Raw genomic sequence first — 20703 nt, 5'->3', positions numbered from 1 at the left:
AGACACGGGAAATGATGGGAATTCATTGGAGGGGATATTTGTAATTAATCAAGAAAGATCCTTTATTTATTTATTTTTTTTGTTAAAGGGATTTTTTTTTTAATAATTTAGTTTTTAATATATTGAAAGACACGCGGTTTGCTTTATATGGTTAGATGTGGCGGATGATAAGTGGGTTAAGAATGTACATCAACTTTTTTGGGGTTAGGTGGTGAGATGTTGTTATTAAGAGATCATCATGAGTTCATTTTTATTTTTCCATTTTATTTTTTTGTTTTCGTCTTTTTTTTTTTTTTTTTTTTTTTTGGTTTTTTGTTTTTTTTTTTTGCTTCTGTATACTCGTACGCTTAAGTATCTATAAATCGGGTTTAAAAAAATCTATGAAATCCGTATTGAAAAAAATATGATATACTATATATATATATATATATATATATATATATATATATATATATAATCGGATCAAGTGTGCTTTGAACTTAGTCAAACACAACACGGACATTCATGCAACCATGCCTATATATATATTATCTTACGGTTGTACATAGGTCTAAAATTGAGTTAGAATTTGTTGAATTCAAAGATCATATGGCCTATTCAGTTCACTTTTTTATCCTTAAAATAAGTTTTAATGTGAAAATTTTATAGTAGTCGTTTGAAATATAACTACCATGATGTCTTAGGGCTTGTTCTCTTCATCTTAATTTCAGTTCAGTTTGTTCATAATTTCCTTCTCTCATAAACAATTTATTTCACCTCTATTCAGTTTAGTTCAGCTCATTTCAGCTCTAATCAGTTCAGTTCAGTTCAGTTTAGCTCAATTTTAGTAAATCAGAACATGCCCTTAATGATTATTCAGTTTATGGTTGATATATTTTTCTCAAATTATAAAGTATGTTTCTTAATTTTTGGCATAAAATAATATTATTAATATTTTTTATGTATCCAATTTTTAGTTTCATTTATATAATTTTTTATTTTTATTTTATAACTAGGTAAGAACATGTACGATGCACGGTTTATATGAAAATTATTTGTAATTTGTACATGTTAAAAAAATGGCTATTATATATGAATATAAATAAGGGTCTATTCACTTCAGCTTAATTTAGGGCCTGTTCACTTTATCTTAATTTCAGTACAGTTTAGTTCAGTTTAGTTTCAATCAGTTCAGTTCAGTTCATTTCAGCTCCTAATTTCCTTCTATTATAAAATATTCATTTCAGCTCTATTCAGTTCAGTTCAGCTCCAATCAGTTCAGTTCAGTTCAGCTCACTTCAATAAATGTGAACAGGCTCTAAGTATTACATACAAAAAATATTCGTAATTTTAAAATTTTTTATTTTCATCAAATTATGATATAGTATCGTACCTGTTTAACGCCATCTAATACATAGTTTAATATAAGAGGTTATTTATTAGTTAGCTATTAAAAATTGTTTCAATTTTCTATGATAAATTGATAGTTGTAATGTAGAAGCTTCTAATATGTTTAATTTCAAATATATTAAATATGATAGCTCCTCCAAAAAAAAAATAAAAATAAAAGATGACATCATCATTGCATTCAGGCGGAAAAATTTTATTAAGAGAGTGACATGTGGCCATGCAGTGGTGATACCAACATACTCTGTTTTAGTAATAGTTAATTGAAGATTTCTCAAACAATAATTTTTGTACGTTAGATTAAAATTTTCAAATAATTTTATTTGCATTATAGATATTAAAAGACTAATTGTGGTCATATTATAATGTAAAAAGATGAAATAATCATATTGTTTTAGGTTATCATTAAAATACGTACTATGTTAGTCATATTTCAAACGACCACTATAAAAACATTCACTTTTAATTAGGTAAATGAGGTTAAATAAATTTACATAAAAAAACATAAGTTCTAATAACAGCTAAAATCGGGTGAATAAAACACACCCGTAATAATTCCCGTAATAGTTTGTTTTTTCTCATCAAATTTTTATTTCTACTCTGGTTCTATGCCTTTATGCGGTGAATAAGATCAAGTGCTTTTTTTTTTTTTTTTTTTTTTGGTAGCAAGTGGTTTATTGTTGTCTTGTTGATATTGATTAAGCTGTAACATTGCATGCAGCATGTTGCCATATTAATGTAATTTGGTCAACATTTTAACCACTTTACATTCACGTTAATTATCTTCGTTCTTCAGACTTCAAGTATAATTTTTCTACACTGATTGATAGATTACTTTTAGGGCAATCCATACTGTTCACGAAATCACGAGTATGTTTGATAATTATTTTCCAATTTTTTATAAATTTTATGGTTTTTTATAAATTATTTTCCAAAATCACAACAAAACATCAACATAATCTAGAATCTTTTTTTCCTTTTTTGCCAGCTCATTTTATTCTGATTATGATAATCAAATTGCCAATTAAGCTGAATGTCCCACATTAATAGAATTGACTCTTGTCGAATTTGTTGCTCAATTATTGTGATGCAATTACGATTATTGGATTCCTTAAATTGACACACAAATTAAAGATTAACTAGTACTCTTATTTGGTCTGGACAATGATCCGGGTCTTTATGTGAAATTAGCCATTAGTGTACATTCAATTTATGACTCTATCATCTTCTCGTCATTAAATTTGTTATTCAAAATTTCATTCACTAGTCATCACATATTAAAAATTTTGTTTTTTTTTTTAAAAAAAAAGAATATAAAGTATGACATATTTGGTGGTAATGCATAGTGTTAAGGTAAGAGGTTACATTTCCTCAAAAAAGAAAAAAAATAAAAATAAATAAGAGGTTACATGTTCGAATCTTATATGATGACATCAAATGAGAAACTAACAAAGAGTGTGCCACATGATACATAGACTTCAATTGGAATAAGATTAAATCCATTACTAGTAGAGCCGTCCTAATTATTTTCGAGGTCTTGTGCAATCAAGATAAAATTTGATCCTCTCTTCAATCAACGCAAAGCGTAGAAATATCATTATGCTAGACATTTAGATATCTTTGCTTACTCTTTTTTAAATATAATACTATAAAAAGTAAATAAATAATTAAAGAAACTGCATTAATGAATTTTGTGAAAAGGAAAAATAATAGGAAAATATCAATATAGGAGTAATTTTATCAATTCAGAAAAAAAAACATATAGAAGTAATATAGATGATTCTAGTGTAGTGTTATGACTTTTGACTAACACAATTTTTTAAAATGGACGACTGAGATTATTTGTTTTATTTAATCATTTTTTAATTAGTAATTTTAATCAAAAATATTTTAAAAAATATTTTGAATATATTTTTATCTTTCTGAAATTATGTTTTAATATTTTCAAAATACTACAAATAAAAAAATATATAAAATAATTAAAAAAAATATTTTTTTTAATTAAAATTACTATTAAAATTAAAATAAAAAACAAATTATCTCAACTGTCCATTTTAAAAAATTGTAGTAGTCAAAAGTCATAAGACTACATTAAATTTTTCAGAAGTAATATTATACAAAGTATATATTAAAATAAAAAATTGAAAAAATCATTAGTTTTTATACTTGATTAGTTTATAAAAACAAAGGTGCAAGAATCGAGTTTAGAAGTAGGGGCTTCAGTCATATCACCTATGTTTTGTTTGCTATGCAAAGCACCATTGAACCTACCTACATATTGGAATGGTAAATTGGTAATGCAATATATTGTTTCATTAAATTTATTTTAAGACTTGAGGCTAATTAGTTTATGGGCCCTGTGCAATTCAGGACACAACACTTAAGGGTTGAGCCTGATTATGTACTAGGCTACTAGCACTATATACACACGGTTTAATTGAGCGCGTGCCAACGTCATATTTAGTGTTCCTCTCTATTATACGAAGTATTTTTTTTTTTTTTTTTTTTTTTTTTTTTTTTTTTTTTTTATTTTTTTTATAGACTTTATGTACTCTATCTTTATGCTAAAAATGTAGTGTAAGATAATAATTTTAAAATTTTAATTTTTTAAGAAGAAAGTATAAAATTGAAACAATAAATTTTAATTTGAAAAGTCTCAATAATAACATTCTGGTAAATGTTGCACATAATATGTAACGGAAGTAGTATATATTAAGGATAATTTAGAAGATTGTTTCATATTGTGAATTGTGTTATGATTCTAAACAAGAAGAAAGACGTAAAATAGATTAGGAATCAACTTAACAAGAATTTTCTCACTCTAAAAACGAGAGCCCTCTCACTAAAAGTGAGTTTTCCTCTAGTATAGCTAGGGTTCATACAAAGTGTGTCCATATTCTTGTTACTCCATTGCAAAGATTTTCTGGGATTTTCTTTTGCCCTAAGTTCCAGCAATGCTAAGATTTGCTAGGATCGTTATTCAGTGCTAAGGGTGTATAGGTGTTTCATAGCTCCTAGTAGGTGGGAAAGAAATTTGTTGCTGGGTTGCTTCTATTTATGGATAGTTATCATCTTTTACTATAATTAAGAAGCTACTTTTTCTTGTTCTTGCAAACAATTCCTCGACTTCCAGGAAAGTTGTATCCCTTTCTCAAAAACCTCGTTTCCTTCAATATGGCTGTATGCATAGCTCTTTGGCAACTGCATGCAACCAATACCAATTGAGCATTTATTGCTCTCAAAGCTCACTGGTGCAGCTTAGTATAGCTTGAGGCGGCTATTTAGGTTGGCATAGTTATTTCTCCAGACCTTGCTCCCCATGCTTGAAAGAGTGCAACTTCCAATATGTGTTGTTGGTTTATAAATGTGAAGAGTTTTCAAAAGTTTAACTCAACTTCTCCCATAATTCTTCTTGTTTTTCTCTGTTCTCTCCTCTGTCTTTCTGAAATATTCTCCTTAAACTTCCCTTCTTTGTTCAAAAATTCTCTGAGTTATGAGCAAGCAAACAAACTCCTCAAATGCTCATAATAATGAGCACCAAAACTTAGATCTACGTGGAGGACCTCTAATTCCACCTCCACTAGATTTTGACTTGAATAACAGTAATATTAATTTTAACTCCTGTGTTATTGGTGTCTTTATTGGCCCTTACCCTCCCTCAAGTACATACGTGCAACTTATAGTAAGATGGATAAGGAGGGGGGAAATCCGGTCAGGGATCTACTTCTTATTCGAATGCAGAAACAAACAAGACCAGGAGGGTCTAATCCACATCAATACAACAAACATTGATCGCAGGATTATAAATTTCAGGGGGTATCAAATTGATTTTTTGCCGCAGCAAATGAATTTCACTAGGCTATGGGTAAGTGTTTATAGGCTACCTCTAGCCTACCTTACTACGGGGTGGGCTTGAAAAATATTCCGCCATGTAGGGTATATTGAAGAGATAGACCATGAAGGGGATAATCTACCACTTCATGGTGAATTCAGAGCAAGAGTTCCAATAGATTTATCCATCCCTTTAATTCCAAGTTGCTTTATACCATTGGAAGAGGATAGGGTAATTTGGGTGTACCTACAGTATGAAGGGCTCTTTAAATTCTCCAAAATTTGTGGATGTGCAGGGCATGCTATGTCAAGATGCTCCACCCATCCTATTATTGCTAGAAGACGTGTAAGGCGTAGGCTTGACGAAGTGGAAGCGGATGGAATAAGGGTACTGTACAGACCTGTTGAATATCCCTTTTATACTAACTTTATTCAAGGTTTGCTGGATAGGTACAGGTTTTGAAATATAAATGCAGATTTGCAACATCACAATATTCCAGAAGATGAGCCTTTTTATAGAAGAGTTCCAAGGGATGAGTTGGCATTTGATGATGGTCAGTCTTTCGACCAGGCGCAATTCTCGTAAGATAGTGATGAAAGTGAACAATTTTATACAGGGGAGGAGAAGCTCTCGGAGGAACACTCAAACAGTGAGTCTGAGCCGGTGGAGATTGAAAGAGAACAACTTAAACTGGATCTTGCGCTCTCGCCTGGAAGAAGGCTAGGACTTGGTGATGATCCGTATGCCGAGTTCACTCAGGGAAGGGTGAATCAAAATGCAAATGATTTTAAGACAACTCAACAGAGAAGAACCTTCTTTGGTCAACTAAGCTCACAAGTACCTGGGATAGGTTTCAGGCCATGGAGGCCTAACTCCGGACGAGCTCTCTCACCATCTCTTCACAACACACTCCCACCTCCGCCACACCCCAACTTCATGGATCAACGTTTGAGGTTGGGGAGTCTTCATCGGCATAGTAGGGGCAACAACAACGTAATGGGCCAGGATCTTTGTTCCAACTTTAGGTATTTTAGATTGGGCTGCTGGGCCTGCCAACTACGAAAGATAAACGCCCAACACGGTGGGTAATAGTGGTCATACACTAATATTTCCCATAAAATGCCGCAATTTGGAATGCTTAACTCAATAATCATGACAACAGAATGAATGGAAGACGCGCATTTATCAGACGAGGAATATGCATTCATAATGGAAGCTAGTACAATCCTCACTTTGGGGATTAGAAACGCAAGAAATCAGGGGAATGATAGATCTTTTCGAAATTCCAAAGCTGCTACGCCCCCTTTCTTACGTCTGGATTCGGAGGAGCTAGCTGGGATGCCGAATCTGCCACTTACGGAGTTTGACCCACCAAACATCCCGGTATCACACTTTGATTCCTTTAATTTTACGGATTTGTTTAACTATGATGACAGTGCAAATACGAGGAAGAGGATCAAGGAAGCTACACGCCATTACCAACACTCATGTGATGGAGACTCCGTGCGAGAGAGTGAGTCTAATTACACATGGGTAGAACGCAAACGGGTTAAAGATATCACAAGTGGTCAGAAAAAGGGGGAATTAATATTTGGATGAGGGATGAAAAAGGAACGAAGAAATTTGCTTCAAAGGCAATCTTCGACCAGGATATGGCTAGGGAATTCGGGGTGGAATTGATGATGACATTACGAAGAGAAGGAAAAACAAAAGGTGCCAAGGTAACTTGTCTTCTTCTTCGGAGTCTTACAAGAGACAGAAAAGCGAAAAAGTAACCTCAGAGTTTCGGCAGATTAGAGATGATATGGATGTAGATTTACAGGTGACTATCCTGGAATCAATGAAGATTATCCCAATGGGTGAGGGTGCTGAACCAGATTAGGCCCCAAATCAAATGTGAAGATGGTTGCTTTGAATTTGCAGGGGCTTGAATGATCCACACTCCCTTGCAATTCCGTATCTAGTGTGGCTCTATAGATCAAACTACCTATGTTTATGTTTATTTCAAAAACAAAAATGGCTTTTGTTAGTGCGGCAGCAATGTTAAATAGCTTAGGAGCTACTTCCGTTTTTTGGTGGGATGCGGAAGGAAGTAGCGAGGGACTTTTGGTTCTAGTTTGGACTAATGATGTAGTTGAATGCTTGTACTCGGCTAAGAACTTTATCTTTTGTAAAATTTCTGAACCTAATGGAAATGCTATGTATGTAATGTTTTTTTTTTACGATGACTCTCAAGTAGAAATTAAGGCAATCGTATGGGAATAACTTCATTGGTTTTTGGAAGAATACAAGAATGTATTGTTTATAGGGGATTTTAACCAAGTAGAGAGTGGAGGTGATAAGTTAGAGGGTAGTAATATGATTAGGGGGATAGATGCATTTCTAGATCGGAGGTTCAACAGTAATGTGACCGAAGTGCAGTTCTCGGGTCTGAGGTTCACATGGAGTAATAAATGAGAGCAAGATTTCGTGAAGCAAATAGAGGGATACATGTTATTGGAAGAATCATCCTTCGGGGAAATACACTGTGAAAACAAGATACTATTTTCTTTCCAAAGGAAAGGGATTGGAAAGGAATAATTTTGCTACTTCATACCAAGATTTTGTGAAGCTAATATGGAGGTTAAACATCCAACCAAAATGGAAGCTATTTTTGTAGAGGCTCTTTCATGATGGAGTTGCAGTTAAGGAAAATTTAGCAAAAAGAGGGATACATGTTGAGGAAGCTTGTGATTTTTGTGGGGGTGGAAAGAGAATACAGCCAACACCTCTTTCGGTTATGTAATCTAGCAAAGGACGTCTAGGAGAATGGTTCCCTAACTATTTGCTCTAAGTCTCCTGGGTTCAATTCGTTAAGAACTTGGATCTAGCATTATATCTTACTTTTTTATAGCGAGTATGGTAAGCATAGTATGCGTATTACGACCTTCATAGCAACTCAATGGGGATTGTGGAAGGCTAGGAATGAGAAGGTGTTCAACGGGGCCATGGGGAATGCTAGTCTAGCTACGGAATTTATCAACAAGGCTTTGCAAGACCATGAGATCTTTGTACATTCAACAGTACAAGAGAGTGATTTGGACGGCGATACTAGGAATGATCCTAGTCACCCCGGGGCTTTTTTCATGTAAATTTAGGAAGAGACAAGATTGGGTATGATAACTTCATGGTAGAGGTTGATGGAGCTTGGGATAAGAATACTACAAGGTCAGGGATAGGCTGGGCTATCACAAGTGGTGATAATACTAACAAAGTCATAGAAGGGGGAGGGAAGCATGGAGAAACTTTTTCATCACTACAATGTGAGGCTTAGGCATGCCTTGAAACGCTAAAATGGGCTAACGCAAAAGGGGAACAAGCGGTTCTAATCCTTTCTGATTTAGTAGTTGTAGGCGTCATTCGAAGCGCGTCTACGTTAAGCATGTGTGAATATGCTTGGCACTCATAGGAAGTGGAAATTGACATATACGATTAGGGACAAATAAAGTAGGGAGCCGCCAATAAGTTTTTAAGGAACTTGTAAACCATTCACAGATCATAAAAGGCAACCACGAATAAAGGGACAACGGTAGGCAACAACGATTGACCCGTGAAGGTTACACCCCATTCATAATCCATGAGATTACTAACTCCATGTGGTTCGGAACCACAAAAGGAGGATCGGGGATGATGGTACGAAGTGAGTCATGGAGTCACATTCGCCCGTATTGGAATCTACTCGGTTCTTATAGTGAAAAGGGATTCCTTGCGATCTCAAAGGAATACAAACAAAGATTCAATTCGCTCCAAACTATTATTATGCTAAATTGGTTGAATATTAATGGCAATATATAATTCTAAAATATTGTGATCACTTCAATTAACAACAAGATTAATAAGAAACCTAAACCGGTTGTCCAAATTATCTTATTGAACGTGATTTTCAATTATATATTCCCTTTAAACATGCAATATGGTGATCAATATAATAAAATCAACATTACTATTGGAAGCAATAAATTGTTAGTCAAATCAAATATAAATAAACCTAATCATGATACTAGCAACAAGAATAAAAATAAGATTAATTAAAATAATTAATTACTCACATTACGCGCGTTCCTTTAAATTGCTACATCATGAATAAATCATTAGTAACTTCAATAAAAATAAATCAAATTGAAATTAAATTAAATAAAAGTAGAGTAGATTTGGTCCAAACCCTCAGTTAATTATACCTTTCACGCCTTGGTTTAAGAACTGAACATTGGGTCAAGTATGGACTCCTTGGAGTGCTTAAGAGATGTATGATGAGAGAATAGGGAAGGCTAGTATTTAGGCTAGAGTATAGAAGAGGGAATAGAGAATTATTTGATGTATAAGAGAGGAAGAGAGAATGATTTGGTGTCAAGATTCTTGATGATTGAAAAAGGGGTGATATGACCTCTATTTATAAAGAAAAAAGAAGGGTCAAAAAATCAAGAAAAGATCCGAATTCGAATCGGAATAAAACTCTTGCGATAGGCAGCAGTTTTTGCAGTTTTTGTTTGTATCATATCTTTTGATCCAGAAATTGGAATAAGATAAATAATATATTGTTGGAAATCTCTTGAAGTCTGCTTTCTAACCCAATTAAAATCGGATTAAAATCATTTGTAGAATAAAAGATATGGCTAAAATAGTTGGACGGTGTCAGTTTTGAATAGAGTTTCGTATTTCTTTTATATTTTTTTCGTTATAACTCGGAATGAATGTTATAATATATCATTAAAAAGATAATTTCAAGATCTATCCAACCATTTAATATTTTGATAAAAACTATGAGGCACGAAAATCATATATGACTATCTTTGAACGTCTTTTAATTCGAATAGAATTAGGACTTTCAAAAAGACAGTTTTATTCAATTTCAAACTCTTTAATCTTATCTTTTCAAAAAGAATAATTAAGATCTTTTAGAAACTTATAGAAACTTCTAATTAATCCTAATTGGTTTAGGAATGAGATTAAAGTATTTGGACCCTCCACATGATCATTGGGTCGTAGGTAAGGTGGGCTTAGGTTCGATTTGAGCCCAGTTTAGTATTTTGGCCATAACTTATTCGTTATAACTCGGATTTGGGCTTATAATATATCGTTGGAAAGATATTTTCAAGACCTATACAACTATTCAATCATTATACCCATATTATGGACCAAATAAACTTGTCTAAACATTTTTATAAAAAGAATGTGAAATGAATGATTTTATGGGACACGAAATGAATTATTTTGGGTTTAAAGGCACAAAAAGAGGAAAATAAGTTATGATTTGGAGAAATGGGCTAGGAATTGGGTTGGTTTATGAAATGTATTGGGATTTAATATGGATTTAAGCACTCCAAGATTAAATACTCAACCCGACCAATAATGGCTGTGAAAGGTTGTTCATCATCGGATTTGGTTTTGGGGAGACATTTTTAGGTGTCTACAGTAGCACTCATCAACAACTTGCAAGACGGTCTAGGTAAGGATGTCTCAATGGCTTGGACAATTAAAGAAATAAAAACGTTCCAAAGGTGTGCAATTATAAAAGTCCAGAGAGATCAAGTTAAAAGGACATATGACATTGCAAGACAATGTGGAATTACTCTCACTGATTTTATGTTTAGTAGCTAGTATGGTTCGGTCTTTGCTTTTGTCAAAAAAAAATAAAAAATAGAGGGATTAACTTTTATCTTTACATGGTCGGCTAATGCGCGCGATGCTATAGCTAGCCATGTCCGAAGAGCTATAGCTTTCAATTTGGCTTTATGTCACAAGTTTAGTTGTTGGCAGTATTAATAAGGGAGTATATGTTTTTTTAAAAAATTAGCTAGGGGTATAATGTCTTCAAACTATTTTAAAGAGTTTAAAAAGAGGCAACTAACAGTAATGAGGGCAAAGGAGTAAAAAAACATAAGAGTTATCTATCTCAAACTTAGGATTATTGGAAGTTAAAAAAATAAATAATTAAATACATAAGGTTATGAAGTATACATATCATGAGGGATTTAATTTCTTGAAACCAAAAAATAATAAATGTAAGAGCAAACCCTAAAAAAAAATTATAAATAAAAAGCCATAAAAAACCCCAGTCGTTTCCATTTTATTTTTTCTCTCTGGGTTCTTCAAAAAAAGTGTTTAATAGGCCAAAAATAGTCAAATTTCTCCGGAAATTTGGCTATTTTCAACCATTTCTCTTAAGTTTCTTTATGTTTTTGTTATTGAATCCAATAAATGTACATTCTTTAAAGGTAGTAACTAGTAAATACCCCTATTGTGGGAATTCTTCCAAAAAAAAAAAGCCCTATTGTGGGTTTGAGTATAGTAAGTAGTGTCACTATGGTTGGCTTTGTTCTAGTTTTGTTTTTGTTTTTTGAGTTTTGATTGTATGGTAGAAGTTGTTTCATGGGTAAAAATTTGTACGGGATCGAGAAAGAGGTTAATCCTTCGATTGCAATTAGACGAATCAAACGAAGATTTTCTTCACGACTACAACATATCGATAGACTCCGACCCCTAATCGAAAAAAATAATAATTAATAAGTAATAATTAATAAAAAAATATTTTAAATCTGCTCTGCTCTATTTTGTTGAAATTTGCTCTGCTCTACTCTGCTCAGAAGTTCAAAAGAACAAGGCCTAACTTTGTTTAGTTTCATTACAAGCATTGAATTTACACTTTGGATCCACCTTCATTTCAATAACAGTTTTATAGGTATTATTTATATTCTTTGTTTCTCTTTCATTATCTCTTTCCAACTTTTTTTTCTTAACAATTAATAATTAATAAAACGATATTTATAAGTGAAAGTAAAATATTACAATTTTTTTCTCAAAAAAAAAAAAAATTACAATTATTGCGCTAAAAAAGGGATAAATATTTTAATGAGAAAACAATAAAACTACGACAAATTTTATTAAGATAATAAGCATAACGGTAGTAAATACATCAAACAATTATAACGCTAATAATAACTACTACTCTCCTCTGCTGAAATCTGCTTTGCTCTGCTCTGCTGAAATTTGCTCTACTCTGCTATTAAATTTTATTATTTAGTTTTCTTTAATCACGTGTGACTAATTCCACATTAGGGTTAATGAGATTTATGAATGTTTGGATGGAATTAACATCGTGTTAAATTAAATTCGTTAATTGCTATTTTCTTATTAATTGCTATTATTGATTGATTAATTGAGCTAAAGCCACATTTTATGAATTATACTTGTAAACACGCACCGATTTAAGTGCCAAGTGGTAGAAACACCAAGTTAGACATGTGACAATAGGTAGAGTGAATGTAGTATATATATTGCAAGAACCGGATAGACAGATGGTGTTAGAGTCAAGAGAACTTATTGACCTAGATGATATAACCAATTTCTATTCATGTGTTATGTGATATTGTTCAAAAACTGATATTCGTTCATATTGAACCTATTTCCTTGACTTTTATTGTCTAATTTTAATCGTGTTATCCGCTTTAATTGTTCGTAGTTACTCAACTCTAGGGGTGAAAATTCGATTTGCGGTTCAATTTGGTTTTTACACTAAACCTAATTAATTCGGTTTTGGATTTTTGGAACCAAATCCGAATTGTATTAATTCGGTTTTGGAAATTAAATCCAAACAAAACCAAATTTTGTTGGGGAAATTCAAGCAAAGTAGAAAACCCAAAATATAATTAGATTAATTCAAGCAAAACAAAGAGGAATTATCAGATTATAAAGAAAATGAACATAATTTGGGGAAATTTAATCGAAATTCAAGAAAAATCAAAATACAATAAGCAAATCCATCCTTCAAAAGGTTTTCCATAACACCCTAGAAATTTCTTCCCCTTTAAAATACCTGTTTTGCCCTTTTTAAAAACAAAATAGGAAATTTCAAGACATTACCCCCACCGTAATAATGGCTAAGGCAAATATCAAAGACACAATACAGCGGAAAACTCATTTAAAAGTCATTCAAAGCAAACCCACTTTAAAAGTCAAACCAAATGAAAGTAAACTCAAACAAAGTCAATCTACAACTTGGAACCAGTAAGCCCTTTCAAAACCCATAAAAAATATTTAAAACCATTGCGTTAGTTTCACAAGCAAATATATAATAATTAAAGAAAATAAAACAGATCATATTTTTATAGAAACTAAACAAGATTCGCTCTTCACTCATGCCCATCATGAATATGTTCCATCACCTGAAAAGTTTCTCTTTACTTTGTCCCCGTTACTTGCCATTAGAAATGGGTTGTCGTAGGGCTAAGATAAAGACAAGGCCAAACAAACATATGAATACACAATTAGCAATGCTGAGTACATAAGCGTAAACCAATCACACTGACATGCTCACATCCTAACATCATACAACTTACCTTGTTGCACCTGTTTACACTACAAGAAATAGGTCATTTTGCGACGGAAACCTTGCAACGGACTACAATTCCGTCGCAAAAAGGGTTAATTTGCGAGGGAATAAATTCCGTCGCAACTTTGCGACGGAAACAAACTTTTGCGACGGAAATTCCGTCGCAAAGTTTGCGACGGAATTTATTCCCTCGCAAAAGTTTGTTTGCGACGGAAATAATCGTCGCAAAACAATATTAAAAAAAAAATTAAAAAAAAACATTTTGCGACGGATTCTGCGACGGAAATTCCGTCGCAAAAAGTTTTTAAATTTTTTTAAAAAAAACTGAAGTTTCGCTGAAGGAGAGAGAAAAAGAAAACGAAGAACAGAAAGAGGAAAGCGTAGAGAGAGATAGAGGAAAGCGTAGAGAGAGAAAGAAAATCCGGCCACTTCACCGCCGCTGTCGCCACCGGAACGACCGGAATCCGGCCACTCACACCTACTAACGCCCACCCCCTCCGTTCACTCCCACTCACGCGCACTCACGCCCACCCACGCCACCCCCTCCGTTCAAGCCCACTCACGCCCCTCCGTTCGCCGGCGGTGTGCAGCCACCACACCACCCTCCTTCCGGCAGCCGGATTTCCGCCACAACACCCTCAAATCCCGGTGAGTATTCCACTATCCCCCTTTGTTTTTGTTTTCAATTTAATTTTAATGTAAACCCTAACTTTTTCTAATTATGTTTTTTAATTTAATTTGTAACTAAATTTTATTATTTAATTACTTGTGTTTAGTGTAGTGTAGTTTAATTTATATTGCAATGTTAGAATTAGTTTAATTTTTAAGATATATTGCAATGTTAGAATTAGTTTAATGTATGTTAGTTTAGTTTAAAATATATGTTAGATTAGTTTATAATGTATGTTATTTTAGTTTAAAATATATGTTAGTTAGTTTATAATGTATGTTAGTTTAGTTTAAAATATATGTTAGATTAGTTTAAAATATATGTTAGATTAGTTTAAAATATATGTTAATTTAAAAATACATGTTAGTGAACCAAAAACGCCCCATTTTCACCCAATTTTCCTAGTTTTAGGACCTAGTGAACCTATATTGCCACTTATGAACTATTTCAAGCCTCGAACTCAAGTAACTATGTTATTTAGGTGTATTATGGTCAAAAATAAGCTCATTTGATAACAAATGTGAGAAATAGGCAAGTTAGAACCAAAAACGCCCCATTTTCACCCAATTTTCCTAGTTTTAGGACCTAGTGAACCTATATTGCCACTTATGAACTATATCAAGCCTCAAACTATTGGTTCTCATTCTTTATTTTTATTTCTGCATTGTATATCCTTTGTTTGTTACAGGAGGCGTACCAACACAGACAGGAGGAATCAAGAACCCAGGGTTCCCAACTGTCTGAAAATGAAATTTTCTTTGAGGCGGCTGGTGGTCGTAATAAGAAGGGTCGTGTTAGAGGTCTTGGTGTTGGTGCTGACTTGTACTACGGCACATCTAGGGGACGAGGATCGGGTTCTTCCAGCCAATACGTACCGTCGGTCATAACTCAAATGCAGGAAAACTTCCACAAGGAGTTGAATGAGAGGGTGGAAGCAATTGAGAGCCAGATCGATAGCCGTGTGGCGGAACAGCTCGATGCTCGAGTGGAGGCTCGAGTGGCAGAACGGATGGCTGAAATCGAGAGGAAGAACAAGGAGTTCTTAGAGGAGTTAGCCAGTAGATTTACAGGATTGACCACTCCTTTCACTTGTTCTACGATTCAGCCTCAGATTCGAGACCCCAGGAACGACCCGGGTGGTGGTGGTGGTGGTGGTGCAGGCCAAGGACAGCCAGCTTGTGTTTAGTTAGGTGTCATTTTTCGATTTTTGTATATGGATGACATTGTAGTTTAAAAAATTATATCATGTACCGTACTTGGTAGTTACGGCTACGTGTTGTATATATTTGAATTATGTTAGGGCGTGGACTTTTTGACTGAAATTATTTTAAATGCACGTATTTTATTAAACAGGATTGCATGAATACAGGTTCCAGGAAAACAAAACAAAATACAAAAAAATTAAACAGGATTGCAGGAATACAGGTTCCAGGAAAAAAAACAAAATACAAAAAAAAAAAAAATTAAAATTACAATAACTTTGCGACGGAATGTAATTCCGTCGCAAAATGGAGTATTTTGCGACGGATTATTTTCCGTCGCACACATGCGACGGAAAATAATCCGTCGCAAAAAACTTCATTTTGCGACGGAATTACATTCCGTCGCAAAATTTGTGACGGACTATTCCGTCGCAAAAGAATCCATTTTGCGACGGAAATACATTCCGTCGCAAAATTTGTGACGGAATATTCCGTCGCAAAATGATTCCTCTTGCTACGGAATTTTCGTCGCAAATGTTGTTTTCAGCTACAACTACCTTTCCGTCGCAATTTCCGTCGCAATTCGTTTTGCGACGGATATTCCGTCACAAAAGGACTGTTTGCTACGAAAGTTCGAGCGACGCCATGCCTGTGACGGAAATCCGTCGCAAAGTCACTTTGCGACGGAATTTTGCCAGTTTGCGACGAATTATTTCCGTCGCAAAACGGCCCTTTTCTTGTTGTGTTACCACCACATAACATACAATTCAAACAATATATAATCAAGTTGCTTATTCATTTGATTATGCATCGAATGAGTTTCGCACCAAATCCCTGCCCAAAGAATTGGGGTAAACTACTCCGGGAGCGAGCTAACCGGGTAGGCATAGATGTCACATGAAAGTGACGGATGTCCTACGCATAATAAAAAGGAAAATACAACGTTCTGTACTCCCAGTAGAAGCTATGGTTAAACATAAAACCCCATAACTCCCCCCATATATTCATACTCAAGGTACATATATACGTTCCAATAGTTTTGGTGCGTAGTTATCTCTTTCACTCTGCATTCTTTACATATTTTAGACTTGGTGATGACTCTCAATCCACAACACAATCAATCAATACAATTCATTCAAGTAATCAAACATTCCAATTTAATTCTTGAATAATTAGTGATCACCAATAATATAATGTTGAATTCTTTTTAGACTGCCTTTGCGTTAAATAAGAACCTGAAGCGCATAATGCACCGCAAATCCTATCCCTTGGTGTTTAGAACACCTTCAGTGCACTTAGGCACTGCATTTCATTTTTTTCCTGTGTACCAAGATATTTACTAGCTCAATTCTCGTGCTTATAGCATCAATAAAAATTATATGAATCATAATAAAATTCCCTTTTTATATTATGTTCCAAACTAAATTAAACATTTAATTTAATTAAATAAGCCTTTAAACATGCCAATAATAAAAGTATTGTTCAACAACAATATTTAAACATCACCAATTCCTATAAATAAATTATTTCAACCAATCATGCTTCACAAATATTTTACCAAAACCATTCCAATGCAATCAATCCATTTCCATTGACCAATTCCAACAAATACTTAGCATGATAGTAATTTAAAATCATTAAAATAAATTTAGCATGCTTCTACACACTTAAATAATATCAAGTACACGTACATACCTCGAATGTGATCTCAATTAAGACCGTCACAACTACACGAAATCACTTACTTAGAAGTATCCTACAACTCATAAATACCAAGAGACATTAATACCTATAATTCATATTAAATTTTCAGCAATATATATACTCTTTAAAACATTATTAAACCTTCTAAAATATGCTGAAAATTAATTAGAACCACATACTTTTGTTCCCAGTTAATGGGTAATAAAAATCCTTTCATGAAAACTTTCTTCTAGCCTCTACGTAAAATTTTTAGCAATATTTAAACCTTTAAAATTGTTTTAATTTAGTTTAAAAACATTAATTTCAATAGTTTTAAAAAATAGTTTTAAAAAATCACAATTAAATTCCTTCAATAAACATCAATTTAGAAGCCTAAGGTTTAACCAATTTGTGGCTATTTCATACAAAACCAAATTTAAAAGTTTTATATATATATATATCATCATCATCATCATCATTATCATTAAAACATCACAAAATCATCACACACACCCTAAATTAATAATTAATCAAAGTTAGATTAATTTAAAATAAGAAAAGAAGTTTTTTTTTTATACACCACCGCACACAGGGGCAAGGGCTGCTGCTGCCCTCCACGCCGGTAGCAGCTGCTGTCGGTTGATGCTGGTGGTGGTGGTCGGCAGGTGGGAAGTGATGGTGGTGGCTGGCCACCCTTGGTGGTGTGTATGTGTGAGTGTTTGTGGGGGAGAGGGGAAAAATTAAGGGAGAAAGAAAAATAAGAGGAGAGAGAGAAAGAAAGTTTACCTTCGAGTATTCTCCACCTTGGGATAAATTTGCTCATAGATGGGTATTTATACTCCTTTTTAAAATCCTCCTAACTTAACTTTTCGTTTTTACCCTTAATGAGTCCTACTTCCACTCAAAGTAGTCATTTGACTTTTTTTAAAGTTATATTGACTTTAAAATTCTTTTATAAATTAATTATGTCCCAAAGTTTCTAAATAATAAAATAAAATATTTCTAAAACCGTATAAATAAATAATAATTGGATTTTCAATTTAAATACACTTTTTTTTAAATATTAAAATACCATAAATAATGCATTTTAAATTATTTAAATACGTCATAAAATAATACTTTAAATTAATACTACCTCCGGTTTTTTTAGTTGACACCGTTTGACTTTTACGCTATTTATACACTAAACTTTGACTCGCTTTTTTGATTTATAGATACGACAAAGTATAGTTATGTGTGATTTTGTTTGAATCGTCTCAATGTATATTTTGTTAATATCCACTTTTTATAATTTTACAATGTTGATAATTAGAGATATTAAGCGTTAAAAACATGCGTTGGCAAGCGAAATAATAGAAAGGTGTCAAATAAAAAAAATGGAGGTAGTATATGTATAAAATAGAGGGTATTTCATCTAACACCACCACCCCAATTTTTAAATTAAAAACAAACTAAATCGAAATCTGATAATGAGAGCGAGAGCGGTGAAATGTTGGAAGAAGAGTAAGAGTGGTGGAGAAGATTGAGAGTGAGGGATGCTTAGTGGATGAGCGCATGAGACCAAGACTGGCTGGTGGTTGTGGAGAATGAACGGAGGACGAAAGGGAGGTGAGAAAAGGAAAACTGAAAAAGTGGGAAAATAGATTATTAGGGACTTAGGGTTGTCACAAGTGAGTGTGAAAGAGTGAGAAAGGGAAAAGGGATTAGGGTTTCTATTTAAGAGGCTTATATATGAAGGGGAAATGGGCTTGGTAATTAGGCTTATTAGAATTTCGGTTTGTTAAAGCCCAAAACCGAAACCGATCCACAATTTATATTTATTTAAAATCTCAAACCAATCTAAACCGATTTGTAAAAAATCCAAATTGAATTGTTAATCCAAGTTTAGGTAAGTTGTTAACATACTACTAGGCCAAGCTCAGTTAAGTTGTTAAATTCATGTTGTTAAGTTCATAACTTATGAAACAATGTTTAGTTTATTTGAAAAAGTTATTAACCTTTTTGGAGAAAGAGTATGAAACTGATTTACATATATTTTTGTTGAAGAATGCAAACAAATAAATGAAAAAGAGAAATCTTCTTAATATGAGAATCGATCCTAAAAACTCCTGAAATTGTTGGGTTTTGGAAAGTCCGACTTTCCGCGGGACAAAACCCGACCCCAAGACCCACTCACAATTAATATAACTAAATGACATAAATAACAAGAAAGAGAGAAAAGACGACCTTACCCTTGTCGCATGCTTCGCTCATACCACGGAGCTCTTACTTGAAAAGCCGAGTCTTGCAAGTGCAAAGACCTCCTACGGTATCCACCCGCAACTCTACCCGATCAGTCTCTTACTCGGAGTTTATCCGAGTTGGACCAAAACACTACTCGAGTATTATATGAACTTAAAGGTTTTCTCTCAAGTGGAGATGCCTTTTTGAGTTCCTACTCAAGTGATTTTCTCCAATTCCCAAGGTGGGTATTTATAGAGAATGTCATATGAGAATTCCACTCTCCCTTCAATGTGGGAGAGTTGGTAAAATCAATTTTCTCATTTTATTTTTAAATCAAAAATAAAAAGAAATCTCAAATAAATAATTAATCAACAAGTGGCAACATGGAGGGAGAGGGTAGGTGAGGACCACAAGGGGAGGGGACCATTTCCTTCCTCCCCAAGCTTCCCCTTAGCTGCCCTTCTCAAGCCACACAGACCAATCCCCCGAGCGCCACGTGGCACCAGCCTTGTGCCCCAAGCCTTGCCTCGGCTGGGCTGGCTGTGCGCGCTACGTGCGTGTGGGCTGGTCGAGTGCTTGGCTAGCAAGCCACGCGCATACGCGGGCTGATGGCCGAGGCATGCTTCCAGCCATGCTAGCTTGGCGCGCGAGCAGCAGTGTGCTGGCATTGCACCAGCCCGCACTTGCGCGCAGCAAGCCATGCACGCAATGCGAGCTTCTGCTTCTGCGTGGCTGGTGCTGCTAGTATTGCTAGCGTTGCGCCAGCTAGCTAGCTAGCCATGCGCACCCAGCACTTTACCCTTAGTGCGGTGCGCATGCCAGCACCATTGCCCCTAGCATTCGGTTTTCTCGAGGCATTCCGATGCTAGGGGTATTTTGGTAATTTGTTGATTAATTATAGATTTTACCGTCTCGTTTTCATTAATTCGACTTGACTTGTGATGCTCAGTCTCGACGCTCCCAGCTCGATTTCCGACGTCTAAATTCATAATACTCGAGCGACTCATTAATTCCTTCCGGATTAATTCGTCGTATCGGATCGTTAGTTGCTTGGGTGTGACCTGAAGGGTTCATCAAGATTAAGCTATAATATTAATTATGGATTAATATTACAGATCGAAAGCGGCCTCCAACTAGGCATTCCGATCACTTGACCTCCCTCTTAAAATCCGAGTTCGACTGTCAATAAACAGATGTTTTCTTAAAATCCATCTGAGCACGACCATGCATTTTACAGTCTCGCTCTTCGAGAGGCCTTGTAAACAACAAAGACATGTTCCCTATTGTTAGTAGGGGGACATTTCCAGTCTTGTACTGTCAGCTTCTCTTACTAAGAGGA

This window comes from Chenopodium album, chromosome 12 (assembly GCF_948465745.1).
Source record: "Chenopodium album chromosome 12, dcCheAlbu1.1, whole genome shotgun sequence".
NCBI classification, from domain to species: Eukaryota; Viridiplantae; Streptophyta; class Magnoliopsida; order Caryophyllales; family Amaranthaceae; genus Chenopodium; species Chenopodium album.
The sequence above is the reverse complement of the archived record's forward strand: the minus strand, read 5'-3'. Positions refer to the sequence as shown.